The sequence below is a fragment of the Heterocephalus glaber genome, unplaced genomic scaffold (assembly GCF_053883595.1).
Source record: "Heterocephalus glaber isolate CG9 unplaced genomic scaffold, H.glaber_assembly_v1.0 deba00000122, whole genome shotgun sequence".
Taxonomy (NCBI): Eukaryota; Metazoa; Chordata; class Mammalia; order Rodentia; family Bathyergidae; genus Heterocephalus; species Heterocephalus glaber.
Genome location: NW_028258138.1, coordinates 56,620,441 through 56,641,307, shown reverse-complemented (window position 1 = coordinate 56,641,307; position 20,867 = coordinate 56,620,441). Strand labels below are relative to the sequence as shown.

General features: G+C 37.2%; 1 long non-coding RNA gene across 1 annotated transcript in view; it reads left to right on the top strand.

Annotated features, from left to right (window-relative positions):
* The window catches only part of LOC110350806 (uncharacterized), a 29,800-nt gene extending 20,424 nt beyond the window's left edge, over window positions 1-9,376 (top strand). Inside the window, exon 3 of the long non-coding RNA XR_002397693.2 lies at window positions 480-9,376. This is a non-coding gene — a long non-coding RNA (uncharacterized LOC110350806). The remainder of the gene's footprint in view (window positions 1-479) is intronic.
* Window positions 9,377-20,867: the final 11,491 nt, after the last annotated feature.

Genomic DNA, 20,867 nt, shown 5'->3' with positions numbered 1-20,867 from the left:
CATTAACTAATTTTTTTAATTGCTCAGAAAAATTTTACTATTATTAAATTTTCTAATTATTAATTCATATGCTATAGGGAAATTCTATAAAAGTAGAGCAGCTGGTTATTCAGAGCTTGGATCTAGAACTTTTATACAGAGCCAGTAAAATGTAAACTTAAAAAAAAAAAATCTTTTTTTGAGACAAGGTCTCACTATGTATTTCCCACTGGCCTTGAATTCACTCAGCCCAGGCTGGCCTCACACAGTGACACTCCTGCTTCTGCCTGCCAAATGCTGAGATTACAGGCATGCTCCATTGCACCAACCAAGTATAAATTTTGTATATCCTTTGAAATATATGTACTAAAATATATATACTAAAAGGTACATCATGCAGATTTATACAGCCAGAGCCAGAAGAGAAGTCTGATGCAACAGCACTGAGGCAAGAGATGCACGGTTCCAAGCAGTCACATAACCAAGCCCATCTTTTCCAGGTTTTGGTCACACTGTTGAATTCCACACCAACATGGTGGGTAACAGAACTCTTGCTGACAAACCCATCTCCCAGATGGCATTGAGGATTGAACTAGGAAAAGGCATGAAATCAGGCCCTCTCTTCTTCAAGGAAGACCATGAACCGGAGCTGTGCAGATGCTGGGAGGGTTTTCCTACTCCTCATTCTTCATTTCCTGTGATCCTCAAATTGATTCTCTGCATGAAATCCACCAACTGACACAGTATATCTCAAGGCCTCTCCTTTTGTCATCTATAATACTCTTGTATGGACATGTACCTATCTTTTATTCTGTCCATGTAAGGACAGTTTAACTTACCAAGCTAATCAGGAAAATATAATCATGAAACTGAAGAGGCATCAGTAATTTTAGTGGGTGTTTTTGAGTGTTCTTGAACATAAGCCACTAAAGAATCTCTTTAACATGCCCACACAGATACTCGTATTATAAACCCCTGCACACCTTTGCAACCAGTCACTATGCATTAGTCATTTCTCAGCCTTTCCAGGGAAACCCCCAGAGAACATCGCTTCTTATTTGTGAAGAGACAGGAGCTGCCACTTACTGTCCTCCCCACCACTGCAGTGGCTTCCAGAATCATCTCAAACCTGGGTTCTTCACTTGCTATAAAGGAGCGCCATTCAGTAACTCACTCAGGGTAAGCATGACTTCACAGGGTTTAAGAAGTAAGGAAGTGAATTTTACATGTAATTCTTATGTAATTCATTTGGGGCTATAGTGCTTACATTCTTCTTTTTCTTAACCCAAAATAAATGTCGACAATAACAGAGAAAAATTTAGTTATTAAAATAATTTCATTTTTCAATAATTTTCCCTGTGGTCACTACAGTAGTTAGGTAGGAGGAAAAGGGGAGCAATGTTAATGCAGCTATTATGAAAAGGACTTTCATTTTGATCATTAATCACAAAGATGATAGGGGAAAGTAGAGGTGGGAAATGAAGCAGAGATGCCTTATTTTAGAAAACTTAACTGGAAGAAATGAGTGTTGTTTTAAGTTATGATGCCTCTTGTCGCTTAATTCATATATACATATATATGTATATATAAATTAAAGGTATACACATGAATTAACTCATAAATATATAAATTAAAGGTACATAAATATATATATATATCTTTCATTTCCAGCTTGAATAGCACCAGGTTAGAATTATGAATTTATAAATTTTGTTTAGAAAAAAATTTCATAATCACATGTGACAATCTAGGAAAAGAAAACTTTTTTGTTCCTTAGTTTTCTCCCCTGGTTTCCACAAAAACTAAAAAAGACAGAAGTTGCCAGAAACTGCCCTCCCCAAAAGTTTAGATAAATGGCAACAGAATTTATAAGTTTTCTTATTGTATATATTTAGGGTATACAGCATGGTTTTATCTGCACACATACACATACACACACAGAGTGAAGGATTCCTACAGTCAAGCAAACCATCATCTCATCATCTAATTACTTTTGTGTGTGCTCATGTGCATGTGGTTAATGTACCTAAAATCTGCTTCCTTAGCAAATTTACAGTATATAATACAATATATTAACTATAATTATTACCCTCATACCATACATTAGATCTCTAGATTTATCCATCCTACATAACTATAACTTTGTACCCTTTGACCTGCATCTTTCTATTTTCTCCATAAATTTTTTTGAAGGGTAAAGCATAAATGCTAATAATAAATACAGGAAACTAAATTAACAAAAGTTATGTAGATGCACATTAAAATACATTATGTAAAATGGCAATAAACATCAGTGATACTTTTTGTCACTGCATAGGTGCTTTCTTCACTAGTTTAGGGTCAGAGCAAAGACTGGTAGCTGTGGCAGTATCAGAACTCACTTTACTGATGTAGTGTAAAGCAAAATCAAATGGACAAATATTTGAGAAAATGCTTTGTTGGTATCTAATTCAGAAAATTATATTCTGTGAATGATTCCAAGAATCAGTTTGGATATTTCTTCTATTACATTTCAAGGAATATTTCTCTTGATTGAAAATTTTGTGGCCTATATCAGGAACATACATTTGAAATGCTGTGTAGTTCACAGTGCCTTCTCATATCTATAACCTTGTTGAATTCACAATCCCACCCAAGAGTAGGCAGGGAAACAGAAATAAACCTGTCCCACAAAGGAGCCAACAAGAGAAACGAAGAGATGATAGATAATGGGGAAATCAGGATCTGAATCCAAAATATCTGGGTCCAAATAGTGCCAGTATGTCTTGTTATCTTTCCTACTTTAAGCTGACATAATTATCATGGTGGTAACTATGAGGTAATTTAAACAAAGTTTATTTGAGGGCCCAAATTACTCAGATAATTGAGGGGATGTTTTTATTGCTTTGTAAACTGAAACATAACCTGAGTGTCACTGAGAAAAAATAATCCAAAACTGTATTTCTGAAAAATGCGATTTTTATAACCCTTATTTCTCAAATATGTAATCTAAGAAATGTTTCTTGAGACAATATTTCCCAAAATGTTTTTATTGGTGAATATAATCTCTTCTCTGAAATACATACTTCATTAATTCTTCATAGCTTGCTATATTACACATTACTTTCCTCAGAACCAAAGAATCTAAAGTTGTACGCTTCTTTCCTAGTGATATTCAAGGTATAATTTAATGATGTTAAAATGATACTGTAAAAAAATGATACTGTACATACCATTTCCCAGGCTAATTATCTGCAATATGTGAACACTATTAATGTATTTAAACAAATGACTATATAATATAGTCTCAGTATTATGTTAAATGCTAAGTGAACTCATCTAGAGATGTAGCTTTCTTATCATAAGAGATCAATTTGTTGATATGAGACAATTTTTCAGGCAAGTGGCGTATGGTGTATATATTTGTGCTCCAGAGGTACTGTTAAATATTTTAAAATGTTAAATATTTTCAATTGTTTCTGAATTTTGCATAACCACACACAAATTTCCTTATTCACTAAAGAGTAACCTGACACAGAAAATTTATCCATGCAAAACCTGAACCTCACCTGGCTGGCTGTGGCAAACCCTTGTAGTGTGATCACAGGTGACATAGGATGCATTGCCCACTCATAAATCTTGTGGTAGTAGAAAATTCTGTGAGTACAACTTGGACAAAACAGCACTCCTCTACACATCTAGAAAGCCATTGCCTAACATAATGGATGGGTGAAAAAATATTTGTTGAATAAATGAATGAATGTTCCACTAGTTGATTTGGAAATCATACCTGCTCCATTACTTATCTCTATTCCTCAGTAACTTGTTATGTCACCAGCAGGAAAAGTTTGGCGACTGACTTCCCTAATAAATATCAAAATCATGTAAGTAATTATAATTTAGCCAAAAACATTAATACATGCTGAGAGAATGAAAGCAGAGGGGTGTGACAAAATGACTGAAGCTGATAAGAGCCCCCCAAAAAGAGACAGAAGAAGCTGGAGTAGCAGTGTGCTAGAACTGGAAGGCCCTGTACAAATGGATATTTAAACTGGCTGCTCAGTTTAGAATAACACAACAAACTTATAGGGAAGGATGCCAGGGCCACAGGCTATCTTTCTGAAAACGTGGAAATAGGATATATTCATATTTAAACAGTGTTTAGTTGTATTTTCAAATAATATATCTGATGTTTTTCTCCAACCTCCAGAAAACTTTTAAGTTTACATGCCTCTAAATATAAAATGGGATAGTGTGAAAAAGTATAATAAATACATTTTTCTTCTCTTTTCATACTTTTGAGATATTCTGCAATGTACAGCAATGTACTGATTATATTATCTTAAAATGTAATGAGTATTCTATTTAAAAATAAGCTTATCCTATGCTTCCTACTTTTTATATGCACTAAACAAAGTTTATATATTCAGGGTCCCAAGGAACTGTAGTCTAACAAAAGAGAAGGGTATGGAAGAAAATCATTACAGAGAATAAAAATCATAATAGGACTAAGTAAGGAATAGAAATAGCCTCTAACACAAGCGATGTCCAGGGATATTGTAGAGGCTGGGTGTTACGGCTTGTGTCTAGATGTCCCCCCAAAGCCTCATGCAGACACGGTCAGAGGTGGGGCTTTGTGGAAGTGGCTCCATCTAGGGTGTGTGATGCTGGAATCAAGAATGTGATTTGGGGATTGATTCAAGGTGGGATGCTAGGATTAAGGCTGACTCACCCTGCATGTGAGTGCCAACCACCCTACAAGTGGGTAGCCTGGATAAGATATCAGACAGAAAGAGGGTCACTGCTTGTTGCTGGCTTCCCCACTACTTGGCTGCTTTGCTATCTTCTTGCTTTCTGCCCACCATATTTCTCCCATGCCCCTTTGCATGCCACCCTGCCTTAGGGCCAACCAACTATGGACTGAAACCTCTACATACCGTGAGCTAAATAAACCTCTCCTTTAACTTTGGTTGTTGAGTATTTTGTCTCAGCAAAGAGAAAAGTAACTAAGACCCTGAGGAAAGAATTCACTGGTGTGGTGTTGTCTGAGCAGGGCTTGTGGGCAATGCTTGGGCATTTACCAGCAAGACAGGTAGGAAAGAAATTCTAGGTGGAGGATGGTATAGGGCAAAAACACAATGATGGGACAGTGTTGTATGTTCAGAGGACTATAGCTTGTGTATCTCTCTTAAGTTTCAGGGAGACAGTGTTGTGGGTGATTAGAAGTAGTTAGGGATAATATCATGGATATTTTTTCCATCTTATTAATGAGTCAAATTGTATCCGGAAGAGTTGGTGGGGAAACAGCAAATGATTTTAAGCACAAGAACTGGTGAGAGTTGTTGAGAAAAGGCAGTAGTCCCTAAGGTTTTTGCACACTCTCAACATCCTTATGTTTGAGTAAGTTTTAAAAAGGAGTGAAAAGTAGAGATTGCACTGTTATAAGCAGGCTATATCTATTTCTTTAATTCCAACATATGATTACCCATGCTCTGTCCTTAAGGCTGAAGATGGAGGAACAGTGGCATACTTATTTCCTTCCCAGTACTGTACCTCTTCTATTTTCCAAAACAAAAGGAGAAACCATTCTAGAATAAATCATCACATTCCTTTCATTTATTTCCTTTTTCTTTTTCCTACTTCTCAAATATCAACAATGTGACAGGCACCAGCTTGGCAGGAAGGAGAAGAGCAGAGGAGTGCAGGGCCGGATGAGGAGCATCCGTGGAGCCCTGTCAAGCCCTCACTACAGCCATGGGATATTGGTGGCCTAGAAAACCGAAATCTAGGGATCATCTAAAGATCTTATTTTAGGAAATTGTTTCTGCCATCAAACCTCTCTGCACACCCCCCCCCCCCACCTTTTAATACTAGAGTTCTTAAACAGTTAACACTAGCAGAAAGGAAATAATTGAGTTTTACCTGGTTTCTCTTTCCTTCTGGGAGAGAGATTTGATAGCCAAATATCCAGGAGGGAAGCAACTAGAAGAGGAAGCTAAGGATACTCAAGATTTGATCATACATTTACTATAATCGCTGACTTATTTATATGCTTTGACTCCTTTTGGACCTAGACAGTGTAGTTTGGATGTAGTAAAGAGGACAATGCCAAGGAACCAGGGAGCGGCTGTCAAGTCTCATTTGCACTGTATCTTTGGACAAATCACTTATTTGGAGTTGTTGTCTTTTTTATTGTAATTTTAAAATTGAGACATAATATTTGTATATCTTTTGGAAGTGTACAATAATTCGTACATGTATACAATGTGAAATGATCAAACAGGGATAATAAGCATTTCCAGCTCCTCAAATGTTAATCATCTCTGTGTTGGGAACTTTCATACTCTTACAGTTATTTTGAAATATATCTTAGAGCAGTATAACCAATAGTTACCCTACTGTGCCTTTGAAAATCAGAACTAATTCTTCCTAACTGTATTTTCCTTTTTCTGCTCCTTTCTTAACTTTTTTCCATCTCTTACCCTCTTTACTTCCTCATCTCTGGAGACTGTTATTCCATTTTGTTCTATGAGACTTTTTAGTTTTCACAAATGGGTGACAATGTGTGGTATTTCTTTCTGTGTCTGGCTTTTTTCACTTAACATAATGATGTCCAGTTCCACCAATGTTGCTACAAATGACAAGATTTAATTCTTTTATATGGCCCACTAATATTCTGTTGTAAATGTATGCTACATTTTCCTTACCTACTTATCTGCTGACCAACACCTTGGATGATTCCCTATACTGGGTATTGTGAATAATGCTGCGATAAACAGGGAACAGCAGCTATCTCTTTGATGTGATTTTATTTCCTTTGAATATATATTTTGATATTTTTTCTGATCAGGAAAATGAGGAAGTGTGATTATATCAATGCTCCTCAAGTTTTACTTTGCATTACATTTACCTGTAGTTTTTTTGTTTTTTTTTGGTACTGGGGATCAAACTTGGGATCTTGCACTTGAGAGGCAGGTGGTGGAAACACTGAGCTAAATCCCAGGCCCACCTGAAGTAGTTTTTGAACTATAAATGCCCAGATCTGACTGGCAGATATAATGTAGTGATAAGGGAGGACTGGATATCAGATTGTCTAGGTTTAATCCCCGTCCTGCTACTTAACTGAATAATCTAAATTATTCCAAATCTCCAACACTCATTTTTCTCTTATGTAAAGCAGGATTAACAATAAAATTGTCTACCTCACATTGAACCTGGAAGGGTAAAATATATAATGCTTTTAAAGTAACAAGTAAAATGCCTGTCACATCCCAAGCATTCAACAGATGTTATATATTATTAATTTTGTGTAGACCAGAATAGGTAGAGTGCATGTTTGGTGCAAGGTACATGGTCCATTACTATCAGCTGAATAAATAATTAAAAGTTTTTTTAAAGCCAATTTTTTGTTTTCAAATCTGAAATTCTCTAATTTCTGCAAGAATTACTTTCCCAAGAAAGGTAAAGCTGATTCGAGAGAACTGTTTAAATTCAGGGCTCAGTCTTTGCCCTATGCTTACTCTTAGACTGTGAGCCTCATGACAATTAAAAAATAATTAAATTATAAAACTCATCAGAATGGGGAAGGTGAGTGAGGAAGGGCAGGAGTCGGTTAGCCTGATCCAGCAAGCCACTATGTCATAGGACGACTCTCACCTGGGTGCGCATCTCCATTTTATCTCACAAGATGCGTGAAATTCTGAGTCACTGTCATTACGATTGATTTTGAAACACACACACACACACACACACACACACACACACACACACGCACTATTCTATTTTTCGTATTGCTGACCAAGCAGACAACAGAACGTAACTTTTAAAAAGCTTGAAAATCAAGCTATCAAAAAATAGAGAGTGAACTTCTATGTCTCATTAACCCGCTGATCAAAACAATCCACGCACATTGAAGCGTGTGCCCCTCCACCCCGCTCCCGCTCCCCGGCGCTGGTGGTACGGCGCCAAATACTCAGCTTGTGGTTCTCCCGGGTGTTTTTAGTGAGACGAGTCACTAGTTTAGCACTGGAGGGGAGGAAATCGCCTCGGAATCTCTGGAGTGGGGCCTCCTAGAAAGATCGCTGCGAGGGGAGGAGCTCTGATTGTCCTGGAAGAAAAGCCTGGCCCCATCCGGGAAGTCACGGCTTGCAGGGAGGTTGGGTCTGTCCGCTGGAGCCTCAGAGGTGGCGGACGCCAGGGCAGCGGGCCTCGTAGATGTGAGCGGGCTTAGTGTGCGCAAGTGGCAGACCACAGCCAGGAAGACGTGCGTGGGCTCCGGCATCGGCCCCAGTGGGCAGGGCGCGGGTTGAACCTGCTAGAGCTAGTCCAGGCTGGCAGTGCTGCACGCGCGGGCGGCTCTCGGCCGGGAGCTGAGGGCCTCGCGGGGCGCGGCAGCCCCTCCCCCGGAGCCCTCGCTTCCGCCCAAGACCCGGCGGCGGCCGAGATCGTGGCTGAGCCGCGCCTTCCGCCGGGAGCCACCCCCGCCCACCGGCGCCCTTGCGCGCCGCGCCCTCAGCTTGCGGGAACCCTGAGCCCCCGACCCGGGGGCCCTGGCCATGTGACCGAGCCTCGCAGGCTGGACCGGGGAGGGGGGGGGGGCTTGGCCAGCCTGGCTTTCCGCTCCCGCTCAGAACGCGCTACTTGGGCACCTGAGGCCGCCGGGGAGCGGGGCTTGGCCAGCGATTGCTGCTACTGCGGGCTGGGAGGGAAAGCAGAGCTAGTGGAGCTTCCCTTTGCCTAGATCGGTGGCAGTACGGGAGGAACAGGCGCGGACTGGCGGGAGCCTCGGAGGGGACCCAGTGGATCCCGGATCTGTAGCTGCCACCGGCAGACTGGGGGTGCCTACACTTGCACTGAGGGGGCATTTCCTTTGCCTACCCGGGGACTCACTATTCCTGCTTAAGCAGTCTGCCCTGGAAACCGATTCTACCTCTTCCCAGCTCTCCCTTCTTCCAGTCACCTTCGCTCTTCTGCCGCTTACCTTCTTCTCCAAAGCTCCAAGGCAAATATAGGCAAGAAGGAACAAGTTAGGATACTGCCAAGATTGTGTGTATGGGGAAGGAGTGGTAATGAAGTGGGAGAAAATAATGAAAATTAAATTAGAAATGCCCGAGTGTAAACATGCACACATGCACACGGTGTTCCCATCTTGCTGGCAGTCTTGGCAATGCTCAAGAGGAGGCAATTTTTTAATGTTCGGTCCTAGGAGAAATTTTCTTATGTACCAGCATCGATGGTAGGGGAATAGCCGAGAGCTTCTGTCCCAGCATGTATTTTACTTTTCTGAAGCATATTCGCATTTCTAGTAAAGAAACCGAAGAAGTAGCAATGTCTGGCTATTTCTGGATAAGCTGCTGGGGCCGGACTCTGCGAGGGGAGCCTTTGTCACCTCTGAGCAGAGGTTACCGCTGGACGCTGCGTGGGCTGGGCTGGGCTGGGCTGGGCTGGGCTGGGCCGGGTGGGGGAGCGGCTGCTTCCAGGGCTTGGGAAAGCGCCACGCTGTGCTCAGATGATCAGACCCTTCCTGGTGGAGAGCAAGCGCTTCGCGTGAGGACGAGGTGGGTTGCTGAACAGGAGGATGGAAAATAGACACTGAACCTTGGGTGTATTAGTCCTCTCCCCCCTGAGACAGTGTCAGATTCTTTCTGATCCAACGTTCTCTACTTCAGTTACGAACAAGTGCATTCAGAAGAGGCAGTTAGCACTCAGAGTCCTCTCGCGACTGGAACATTCTCTTATTCAAGAGGCCTCAGCCAGTCGATTCTAGCCGGGTTCGGGTTATTATTCTCACAGCCGATAGGGGGCAACAGATGCACTGCGATGCCCCGGCGGCTTGCAGGAAGAGCGCCCAGCCGGCCCTGGGGATGGGGATGCCCTGAACGTTTGGGGTAGAAAGCAGGACCTACAGTCTCTACGTGCACAGCAGCAGCTGCACGGCCTTGGGCTTCCGACCTTGGGTACCTAGGGTTTTCCTTGAGCCATCTGTGCGGCAACCAGTGCCTATAAACTTGACGTACAGCATAAATTCAGATATATGTAAATGCTGTCATTAATAAAATATAATAGAATCAATTGGAGTTTTTGATCCTAAATCACAGCTACCAGTCTGTTTGGATGGTGTTATTGGGGGTCTGTTAAACGATGTTGAATTTGAAAGGGCGCTCGTCTGTCGTTAGAACTTGGGAACTACTGGTGCCGGGGTCCTTAGATCCCAGTGGGAAGGACCCCAGGCATTTTGGAAGTGGAAGTTGGGCGGATTCAGCAGTTCTGTGGGCGAGTGAGCGCAGCGCGGCGTCGCGGCTCAGCAGGTTCCGCCGCGTAGAGCTGGGGCCGCTGGATTGGTCCCAACCCAGACGCGTTCTGAAGGCGCTGTATTTTCCTGAACCCACGGCGTTTGCTAGGCGGGAACACTGAGTGCTCAGAATTGTCGAAGACCCATTATGCATCTTCTCCAAATCCCCTTTTCCTCATATAAGCAGTTTTTTTCTCTTAAAATATATTTCTAGGGCAATATTTTTAAAAGAAAAATCTAGTGTAAATATTTAGATACTGGCTATTAATAGCTTTGAAAAATAATAACTTAAATTATCCAAAAGAAAAAGTATGTAATAGAGGCAAGATTGTGCTCTTCTATAAATCTCATGTACAATTAAAACCCCTAATTAATCCTAGAAATACCTTTGGAAGTTAAGGAAAAATCACTGTAACAAAATGACACTGTAATGATTGTATTTTATTACAATGATGAACAAAACATTTTAATGTAATTTTTCTAATACTGTAATCAATTCTAGAAATGCAGCAAAAAGCTACTAAAGAAAGGAAGAATTTCGACAACACATCTGTCAGAAATTTCATTAACAGAGGAAGTTCCTAACAGGATGTCAAATTACAGACCTTTCCCAACTAATGAAGAATACAAGTAAGGGAGCAGCAATTTGTAGGAAAATATTTAAGAGGGGCAAGAAGAAAATAGATGAAGAAAAGACTGGCCTGTGGTCCAAGTAGGGGAATGACCTCTTGAGTAAATCCAGGTGAGAGGGTTTCCAAAAGCATAGGAGGAACCAGAGGCCCAGCTGCCTGTGTGTACAGCCATACAGCTGCAGAACCCTGGGCTAGGGCTCCGCATGGGATATGAGAACTCAGATTGTTCTTTGTACCTAAAGATAAACCTGAGCGATAAGTAAGTTTACCAAGGACCAACACTATGTGTAAGCAGTTGTACACTGAACATGTGTTTTAAGTCCATGTTTTATAGGAGCAAAACTCTATCAAAGCACCAATCACAAAAGTTTTCCTTAAAATGTTTTTTTTTTGCCACAAATTGGCAGTAATATGAAATATCAATAATTTTAACATGCAAAACAATTTCTTGCTTTATAACAGCGTGCCTTCTGTGGTTAATAATAATTGCTATCATTTCTTGTGCCACACACAAAGCAGATATCATTACCTCTATTTTATATAGAAGGGGACAGGGGTTAGAGAATTTAAACTGCTTTCCTAAATTTGCAGTTTTCTTATTCTAAAGCCCAGGCTTTTTACACTGTCCTAACATTGGAATGTATCCCTGTATTGGGGAACAGTCTCAGATGTCTAGTGACTGAGCAAAAATAAATTTTTTTTTTATTTGAATGGTCAAAAGCCAAGTTAAAAAAAACAAAACGAAAACAAACCCATGCCACAGAGGATCCCAACTTTGAGTTTCTATATCAAAAGATTTAGGAAGTGTTAATCTGGTAGGCAGAAGTCCACACTTATTTTAAATTTTCAGAAATCTAAATAGGAATAGTATGATTACTGTAGATAGGTATTCCATTGTTTTTGCTTTGCCTGGGATTATATAAAGAGCTATGTAATCAATCTAAAATATGAAGACGAATTCACTAGCTTAACAAATGTAGTTTGTTTTCTAGACAATTATCTTTAATTACGTCAGGTCCATGGAAGGGTTATGAAAATGATACTGAATATTAAAAAGGAGACTTTGGACATGAAAAGAACCACTGATACATGGTAAAATCTCATATAATAGTTATCCTGTGTGTTAAGTATTAGTTTTGCCTCTAAATATATCTCTAGATATAAAGGATTTTTGCTGCAGTTGGGAATTTTATATTACATTTTCACAAATACAATACATTGTTATGTGAAGAACACTAGTATAAATTTGTCAAATTTAAATTATCAGCACTATTCTTTTAGAGTTATAAAGGGATGGGGTTGGCCATTATGCAATAACAAGTCCAAGACTACAGTGTCCCTAGCTCTTCCTGATTGCTACATTTTCTCTAGTCTGGTGATTCTCAAATATTTTATTTTAGGACCCTACAAAAATTTTACTTAGTGGATTTATGTGAATTTCATCTATGAATACTGTATTAGAAATTAAAATTGGAAAAATGTTTAAAATATTTGTTATTTAATTATAATAAGTTCATTACATATTAATATAAATGTCATGTTTAATGAAAAATAACCATGTTCACTCCCCAAATAATTGAGGAAAATGTTGTGTTAACTTTTCATCACTGTGACAAAATACCTGACATAAACAAATTAAAAGGAAGAAAGGTTTATTTTGGCTCAGAGTTTCTGTGGTCAGCTCCCCTATTGCTTTTAGGCCAGTGGTAAGGCAGAAGTATCAAGGCACCAGGGTGTGGCCGAGGAAAACTCCTCCCCTCATGGTAGTCAGGAAGCAGAAACAGAAGGAAAAAAATCTCAAGAGGAAGGGACCAGAAATAGTCCCCACAGTCATGCTCCCATGTTCTACTTCTTTCAACTGGGCCTCACCTGCTTTCTCCATCATCTCCCAATAATGGTATCAAATTATAATCTGTCAACAGATTCATGTAATTAGTGAAGTTGGATCCTTCATGATGCAATCCTTTCCCAAAAGAAGTAAATCAGACACTCAAGCTTAGATAGTGTGAGGTTTCTCTTATATGAGAAACCCATAATATAAGTAAAGAGCAAAATAAAAGATAGATAATAGGAAGTAGGGAAATAGGTTTTTGGAAACAGAGAGGGGACCAAGAGATGGAGGGATGAGGAAAAGGAGGGAGAGTGGAGGTGAAAAGAACTAAGATGTGTTATGTACACATACCAACTCCCCAGGAGGAAGGTAATCATTATGTACTGCAAATGAAACCAACAAAACAAAACAAAACAAAACCAACACTCAAAATCAAAACAAACAAAAGCCCACCAGCAACCAAGCCTTCAAAACAATAAACCTTTAGGGAGAACATTTTGGATACGAACTGTAACAAATGTTATTTTACATTTTATAAATCTCTTTAACATCTGGTTTACCAGAGGCAGCTACATTCTCTTATTTGTGGCTGTATGATGTGTTGTGCGGTTTGAGGTATATGAAAAAAATCTGACTTCAAAGAGATATAGTATATATAGATGAAAAGGAAGGAGTAAATAGCTCTTTCAACCAATTGTGAATAGTCTTTGATGTTACTTCCAAATCATTCAAGTGCTAATTTTAAAAAGTTAGTTGCAATGTAGAATTTTAATCCATATCAATAAGCTTTTCATACCCTTTTAGATTAAAACCCAATGGCCCATTGAATGTAACTCTTACCCATGCATTATTTATAATAAATAGCATACATTGATCATTTGGAAATTATTGGTTCACTGAATTCTGCTGATCTTCCAAATGTTACATGTTTCACTATGTTATTAAAAATATAATTTTCATTAATTTTATTTCATTAGGAAAATTTTTATGTTAGAATACAAATTTTCTAATATTCTCATTTTTGCCTGTAAGTTAAAATTTTATCATTGGTAAAAAGTATTGTCAGTTGTTTTCCTTGAAGTAACAGGCTCTCTTTGTCTATTTCTGAGAAAATATCTCCCACATATTCAAAGCTCAATAACCATAGTTTGTCTGTCAATCAGTTCTTTCAAAAAAAATCTTATTCTATAAAAAAGTGACTAGTTCAACTCGAAACTCAATCGTGCCAGCACTTTTCCTAGACAACCATTATACTTCTGTGTATAGCAAAAACAGTTTATTTTATCCCACAGAATATTAAAAAAGACATTGCCAGGGTGGGGGAGGTCATCAGGATTTGACAAAATTAGTTATCTTTACTGGTTTGTCAATCACATGCTTGAATAAAACTGGCTGGTTTTGTTGTTATTGTTGTTGTTGTTGTTATTGCAAATGTGTGGTAATGAAAAAACAGAGACTGCATGGTGTCCCCTTATCTGTGGTTTTATTTTCTGAAGTTTTGCTTTCTGTGGTTTTGTCAACTGTGGTCTGAATGGAAAACTCCAGAAATAAACAATTCATAAGTTTCATAATGTGTGCTGTTCTGAGTAGCATGATAGAATTTTGTATCTTCCTATTTCATCTTACCTGGAACATGAGTCACTTTTTTGTCCAGTGTATCCATACTGAGTAAACCACTTAGCTGTTAGCCACTGAATAGTTATGTCCTGGTGCAGTATTGCAGTACTTGTGTTCAAGTAACCCTTATACAGTAGTCTGATGCTAAACACAATACCTACCTTTTTCACCTGACTTTATCAATGTACATAGGCATTGTATCATCTCATGTTATCATAAAAAGGATGAGTATAGTACAGCAAGGCATTTTGAAAGGGAAAACACATTCATATCACTTTGATTGTCGTATATTGTTATACTGTGTATTGATTAGCTTTCCTGTTGCTGATACAAAATACCTGACACAACTTACAGGAGGAGAGCTTTATTTTTGGCCATGGTTTTAGAGGGTTAAGTTTATGGTTGACTGGATCCAAGGCAGAAAGATCATGGTGGAAGGGCATGGTAGAGCAAAGCTGCTTAGTTCATGGTAACCGGAAAGCAGAATAGGGGAATGGTCTAGAGAAGGGGCCAGGAACCATGTATAATACCCAAGGTCACACTTCTATGACCCATACCCAGAAATGTGCCTACTAATCCCTAGGTGGTTATTTGGGTTTTTTGTTTGTTTGTTTGATGTTGCCTTACCCTAGGTGGTTCTTAAGACAATGAAATTGAAAATCCAGCTTAACTATCACATACTGTATACTATAATTATCAGTTAATATTGTTAGTCTCTTAGTGTGTCTATTTTATAAATTTTTAGCATAGATATATATGTGTGAAGAAAACCTTGGCATATACAGGGTTCCCATATATATTCAGAGTTTCAAGGATTCATTAGAGGGTCTTAAAATGTATACCCCATGGATGAGGGGTGGGGACTACTGTACTAGTAAAGTTTGATGCACTGCTTTGCTTTGTGCTAAAACAAGCAGTTTTACCTACTGCCAGTGAAAACATTAACAAAGCAAGAAATCACTGACACCTTGTTTTAATGAAAATAGCTTTAATCTCATGGAATTCCTGAGTCTCAAGGACCTCCATGGGCCACACTTTGAGAACTACAGCCTCAGTTCTAGAATTGTTATTTGGATCAATCATTTGTGATTTAACTGCATGCTGTCTTATATTGTTAGTTATCTTCTGCTGCCTATAACCTTATCTCCCTTATTATAAACTGTATCATTTATATAGTTGTTTCTTGACAACTGCTAAAGAGCCTGATACTAGGCACAATTAGTTTGTTCATGATTGATTGACAGAAACATAAAAATTAGTGGTTTGTGCACACTGTTATGTTACATACCACATTCTAGTACACTTTTGTTTTTTACTTATTTTACTAAGTAGGACAATGGTCTTTAAGGGAATATTTTATTCAGATGAAGGTAAGTGTTGTGGTTTGTGTCTAGATGTCGCCCCAAAGCTTCATGCGGTCTTTTTTGAAGGTAACTAAATCTGGAATGTATGATGCTAGGATTAAAAGCATGTTATTACTAAACCACTACATGTGAGTGAGTGATTGTTTTGGGACTGCCCTAATCCTGGTAGTCTGAATAAGATAAAAGGAATAGAAAGATGCTGTTAAGGTCCCTTGTTGCTTTTTGCTCTCTTCCCCCACCACGAACTGTTTCCCTTATTACCTTTGCTACCTTTTGCATGCCATGTTGTTTTTCCTCTTTGATGCCTGTTTGCTATCCCTGCCTTGGAGCCAGCTGATTGTGGACTGAAACCTCTATGAACTGTAAGCCAAATAAACCCTTTTACCTTTAACTTTAGGTGTCAGGTATTTTGTCTCAGCAAGTAACTAACTCAGCAAGGGACATTTGTCATGATGTGTTGTAATTTTTCCAAACATCTAAATTCATTGGCAATTATGTTCATGTGCGTTCCATTTTATCTATTCTATTGTTAGTGCTGAGGATACAACTTCACATACCCACATATAAGAATATTTAAAATATTGTAGTCATTAGCGCCATCAGAGGAATAGCTTCTAACCATAAGGGGCTTGTCCACTTTGCAAGGACAAGCTGGAAAGCACAGCTAAGCTTTAGCTAGTTCATTAGTCCCACTCCTTTGGCTCATGCAAGACCTCTTACATATGTGAGAAAGTTCTGTTGCCAGCGAGGTCACAAATTCATCTACTATAAACAGAAATATGCCTGTGTTGTTTGCTTTTCACACTCTCAGTCTGTACTATTATAAATTGTAGAGTGGCAGAAGCATCTCTTAATCCAGCAAGGAAAAGGGAAATTGTGCAGCAACAAGTGATCACTGAGAGCAGTACCTCATTTTCAATATGAGGTATTGCTTTTTTTTTGTAGACAAATTTGCTGAGAATAATCTAATACACATTTTATTCAAAGATAGTAAATAGAGGCCATGAAAGTAGGTAAGGATACACAATTCACATGTTTTGTGTGAGTAAAATTTAGATTTGAACTGTGTAGTAAGTGGATTCAGGTCTATTCCCCAGAAAGTAGTCAATATTTCACTATGAATCCCTTTGAAGAGGGTCTATGACCAATATGTCAGCCTCGAGCTACACATGAATTGTGGATAGTATGACTAAGAATCATTTTCCTTCTATAGTATTGAGGATTGAACCCAGGGCTTCACACATGCTAGGCAGGCACTCTACCAGTGAGCTACACCACCAGCTTGAGAATCTTGATTTTTAATTTTGTTGCATTTTAATTTGCTTACATTTAATCACTTCACAGTTTACCCAGAGTATTACTTGGGCAGCATGTTTGTTTACGTACTGACTAGCCCAAGCGTTGCTTGGACAGGTGTCATTTCTATCGGTTGATTCTTGTATTGAATAAATTTGATCAAATTTTCTTTTTTATATTTCCTGTTATATTATCTTATAAAAATTAATGAAAAATACAATTTTCAGTCATCCTGTATTTAAATAATTGGGCTGGTAAGTAGTTAAATTTAAGAACAAAGTCTCAAGTCAGTTATTAGAAAGTACATGTTTAGAAAAATTTGCCACAGTAAATTTTATGAAATCTATATACTGATCAAGAATTTCTAATGAAAATTTAGGAACTAATTTGAGATGTATTGCACATAAAATTCCTGTCATATTTCAAAGACAACATGATAAAAATGATAAAATGTCACTTGAACACTGATTATATGTTGAAATTATAATACTTGGATATAATAAGTTAAATGAAATATGTTGTTAAAATTGATTTTACCCACTTCCTTTACTTTTAAATTGTGGCTTTAAAATGAAAGATAATTTACAATTACATATGTACCTTTTATATTTCTATTAGATAGAGCTTTTATAGGACACTTTTCTCCCTTCTAAAAGATAAGAAGGCAAATAAAAAATGTTGTATTGTATTTTTATAATCATTATGAGATATAGATTTGCTCAAAGCAATTGATATCCAAACATTTTTTACATACCTCTTCCGCCTACATCAAAAGCTTCTTCACTAAGTCAGTATTGTTTTTATATTTCTGTATTATGCAGTGCCAGATCAATTTTACATCCAATTTGCATCCTGGGAATTTTTTAACTTTGTTTTTTAGAGCTATTTCAGGTTTATAGCAAAATTGAACAGAAAATACAGAGAGTTCCCGTATATATCCATTCCCACACATGTAGTCTCCCTCAGCCAACATCCCACATCAGTGCGATACATTTGTTACAGCTGGTGGATCTGAACTGACATCAGAGATTACATTAGGGTTGATTCTTGATATTATACATTCTGGGGATTTGGACAAAGCAATCATTTTTTAAAATGTATGTTACTTGTGATATTTCTGCTGTTCCATTATTACACTTGATTTAAAAATGGAATTAAGGGGCTAGGGATTAAGCTCAGTGGTTCCACTGCCTGCCTTGCAAGTGGAAGGACCTGAGTTCGATCCCCGGTACCAAAAAAAAGAAGGAATTAAGTGAATATTCAGTGGTTTAAAAACAAGTATTTTTTTGCTTAAAATGTCACATTATTGTAGAATATTTGAAAACAAAAAAGAAAAGAAATTAACCATGGTCTTATTTATTACTCAGAAAAAAAAATTAACTAACAATTTGTTTTTAATCTCTTTCAGTGTATCAATATGCATTATGATTATTTTATAGTACTATTATTACTCTGTAATATTAGTTAGATGCTATTTAATCACTTAATAAATTCTTATACTTTAACAAAACTAAATAAATGACTGAATAATATTCTATTTTATGCACGGACTATTTATTTTACCAATCCCAAATTTGTTTTTACTTGTACATATATTTTCTTTACCTATTGGTTATTCCCCTTGAACATACAGAACTATGTCTTAGGAAATCGCTGAGTCATTGGTAAGGTCATTAAGACTTTGGATATTCGTTGTTAAATTGCCACCCAAGAAAGGGTGTGAGTGCTATTTTTGCAACAGCCTTACTGAAAACAAGTATTATAATTACAAAAAAATTCCATCAATTTTCAGGGCAAAATTTCTATTTTAATTTGTAATTTTGATTACTAGTAAGATCGAACATTTAAAACAAGTATTTGACAAGAATATTTCTTTTGAATTATCTGTTCATGACCATTGCTCATTTTTTACTATATAGGTGTTTATGTTACTGTTTATAGGATATCTTTAGAGATAAGAGTATTAAACTTTTACCTGTCACTGGTGTTGGAAATATTTTTCTAACTTTACAATTTATTTTTATGTTATGTTTATGATGTTTTAAACATAGTTTATTTATTTAGTTAATTATATGGTACTGAATATTGAACCCTGGGTGCTACACTGCTTTTTGCTTTTTTGTTTGAGAAAGGGTCGAAGTAAGTAGAATAGAATTTGAGAGCCTATTGGTTCACCTGAGAGTGCAGGGATTATAGGCATGTCTTCCAAGCCCAGCTTGGATTCTTTTAATTTTTATCTTAATCAACATATCTTTTTAATTTATCATTTTATCCTTATCTACATTGTAATAAAGTAAATATTTTAAAGAGATCTTATTTAAAAATAGTCTATTCAACTTTTTCTTTTTATTATATATGGCTTTTATTTTTCATTAATTTTATCGGTACATTTAGGTATACATTATAATCACATTCATCACTGGGAATTTGTACCTGTAGATAGTATATCTTGGTTCTTATTTTTTCACCATTCCCCTGACCTCCCTTTCACCCCTCCACCCCTCCCTACTTACAAAACATTTTGTTTCCTTTTTTCCCTTCTTGTCTCATATTTTTTTCTTTTCCTTCTTTCCTTTCTCCTACCCCATACTGTGTATAGCCTCCTAAGTGAAATAAATAGATACACATGTGGAAATATCAAATAGCTTCTCTGGAGTGTGAGGAACTGAAAGTGTAAATGAGGATCAAAATATATAATAAATAATATGAAATAGGAAAAAAAGGTCCAAAGGGGAAGTGGAAGTGGGAAGGGTAGGGGAAAGGAAAGAAGGGGAAGGATTAAATATGAGAAAAGGAAAAAATGGAAACAAAGTCTTTGTAAATAGGGAGGGGTGGAGGGGTTGAAGGGAGGGCAGGGGAATGGGGAAAAAAATAAGAACCAAGATATATTATGTAAAGGTGCAAATTTCCAATAATGAATGTCAACATATTGTATATGTAAAATGTACCAATAAAATTAATGAAAAAAAAGAGAGTGTGCCTCAGTGTGCATCCATTTGGCTATAAATGTCTCTAGTTTATTATTCTTTGTGGTTGAGTAGTACTCCATTTTATTTTAAAAAACACATTTTCTTTAGTCACCAGTTTATGGGCATTTGGGCTGTTTCCAAGATTTAGCTATTACACACTGTGCCACTATAAAATTATTCAACTTTTTCTAGGATTCATTTCAGCCTAGAAGTAGAAATTCTAGGGTTTTTTTTCCCCAAATATTCGATACTTTTAAAAAGACATCTTTATCACAAATTAAATTCTTATATATATTAGGGTGACTCTCTGCTCTATCCATCATTTCAGACATCACTTCCAAGTAGTTTTAATAATTGTTTTTATTATATACTTTAATATCTGATACTGTAGTATACAGTATAATGTAACAATATTTTTTTCCCAGAAACATGATTTGTAGTGGTTACTATCTTGAGTAGATTCTTTTATATGAATGTCCAAATTACTTTATAAAGTTTTCCGTTTCTCTAAAAATTATCTCAATGGGATTTATACAATTTAAAAATTAATCTGAAGTGTTCTGACATCTTTAATTGTCAAATTGCTTTAGAGGATTAAAATAAAGTTTTGTGCATATATCCTTTCCAGTCCACACCATATGATTAGATTTTGTAAAATTTTTGTGACATTTCACAATAAGTGTTCTTAAAAATCTCTTGTTTTTTTTTGAAAATTATGTGTTGGTATTGTATAGTATTGTATAGTAAGGAATGTATTCTAAATAAAGAAAAAGCAGAAAGAGGGCACATATAGAATGTTCATAGGAAATAAAAGAAATTGGCAAATTGACAATTTAGAAATGGATTCTATATGAAGAAAAGAAAACAATGAAGAGAAGAAAAACTAGGAAAAAAGATCAGGGAAAAATA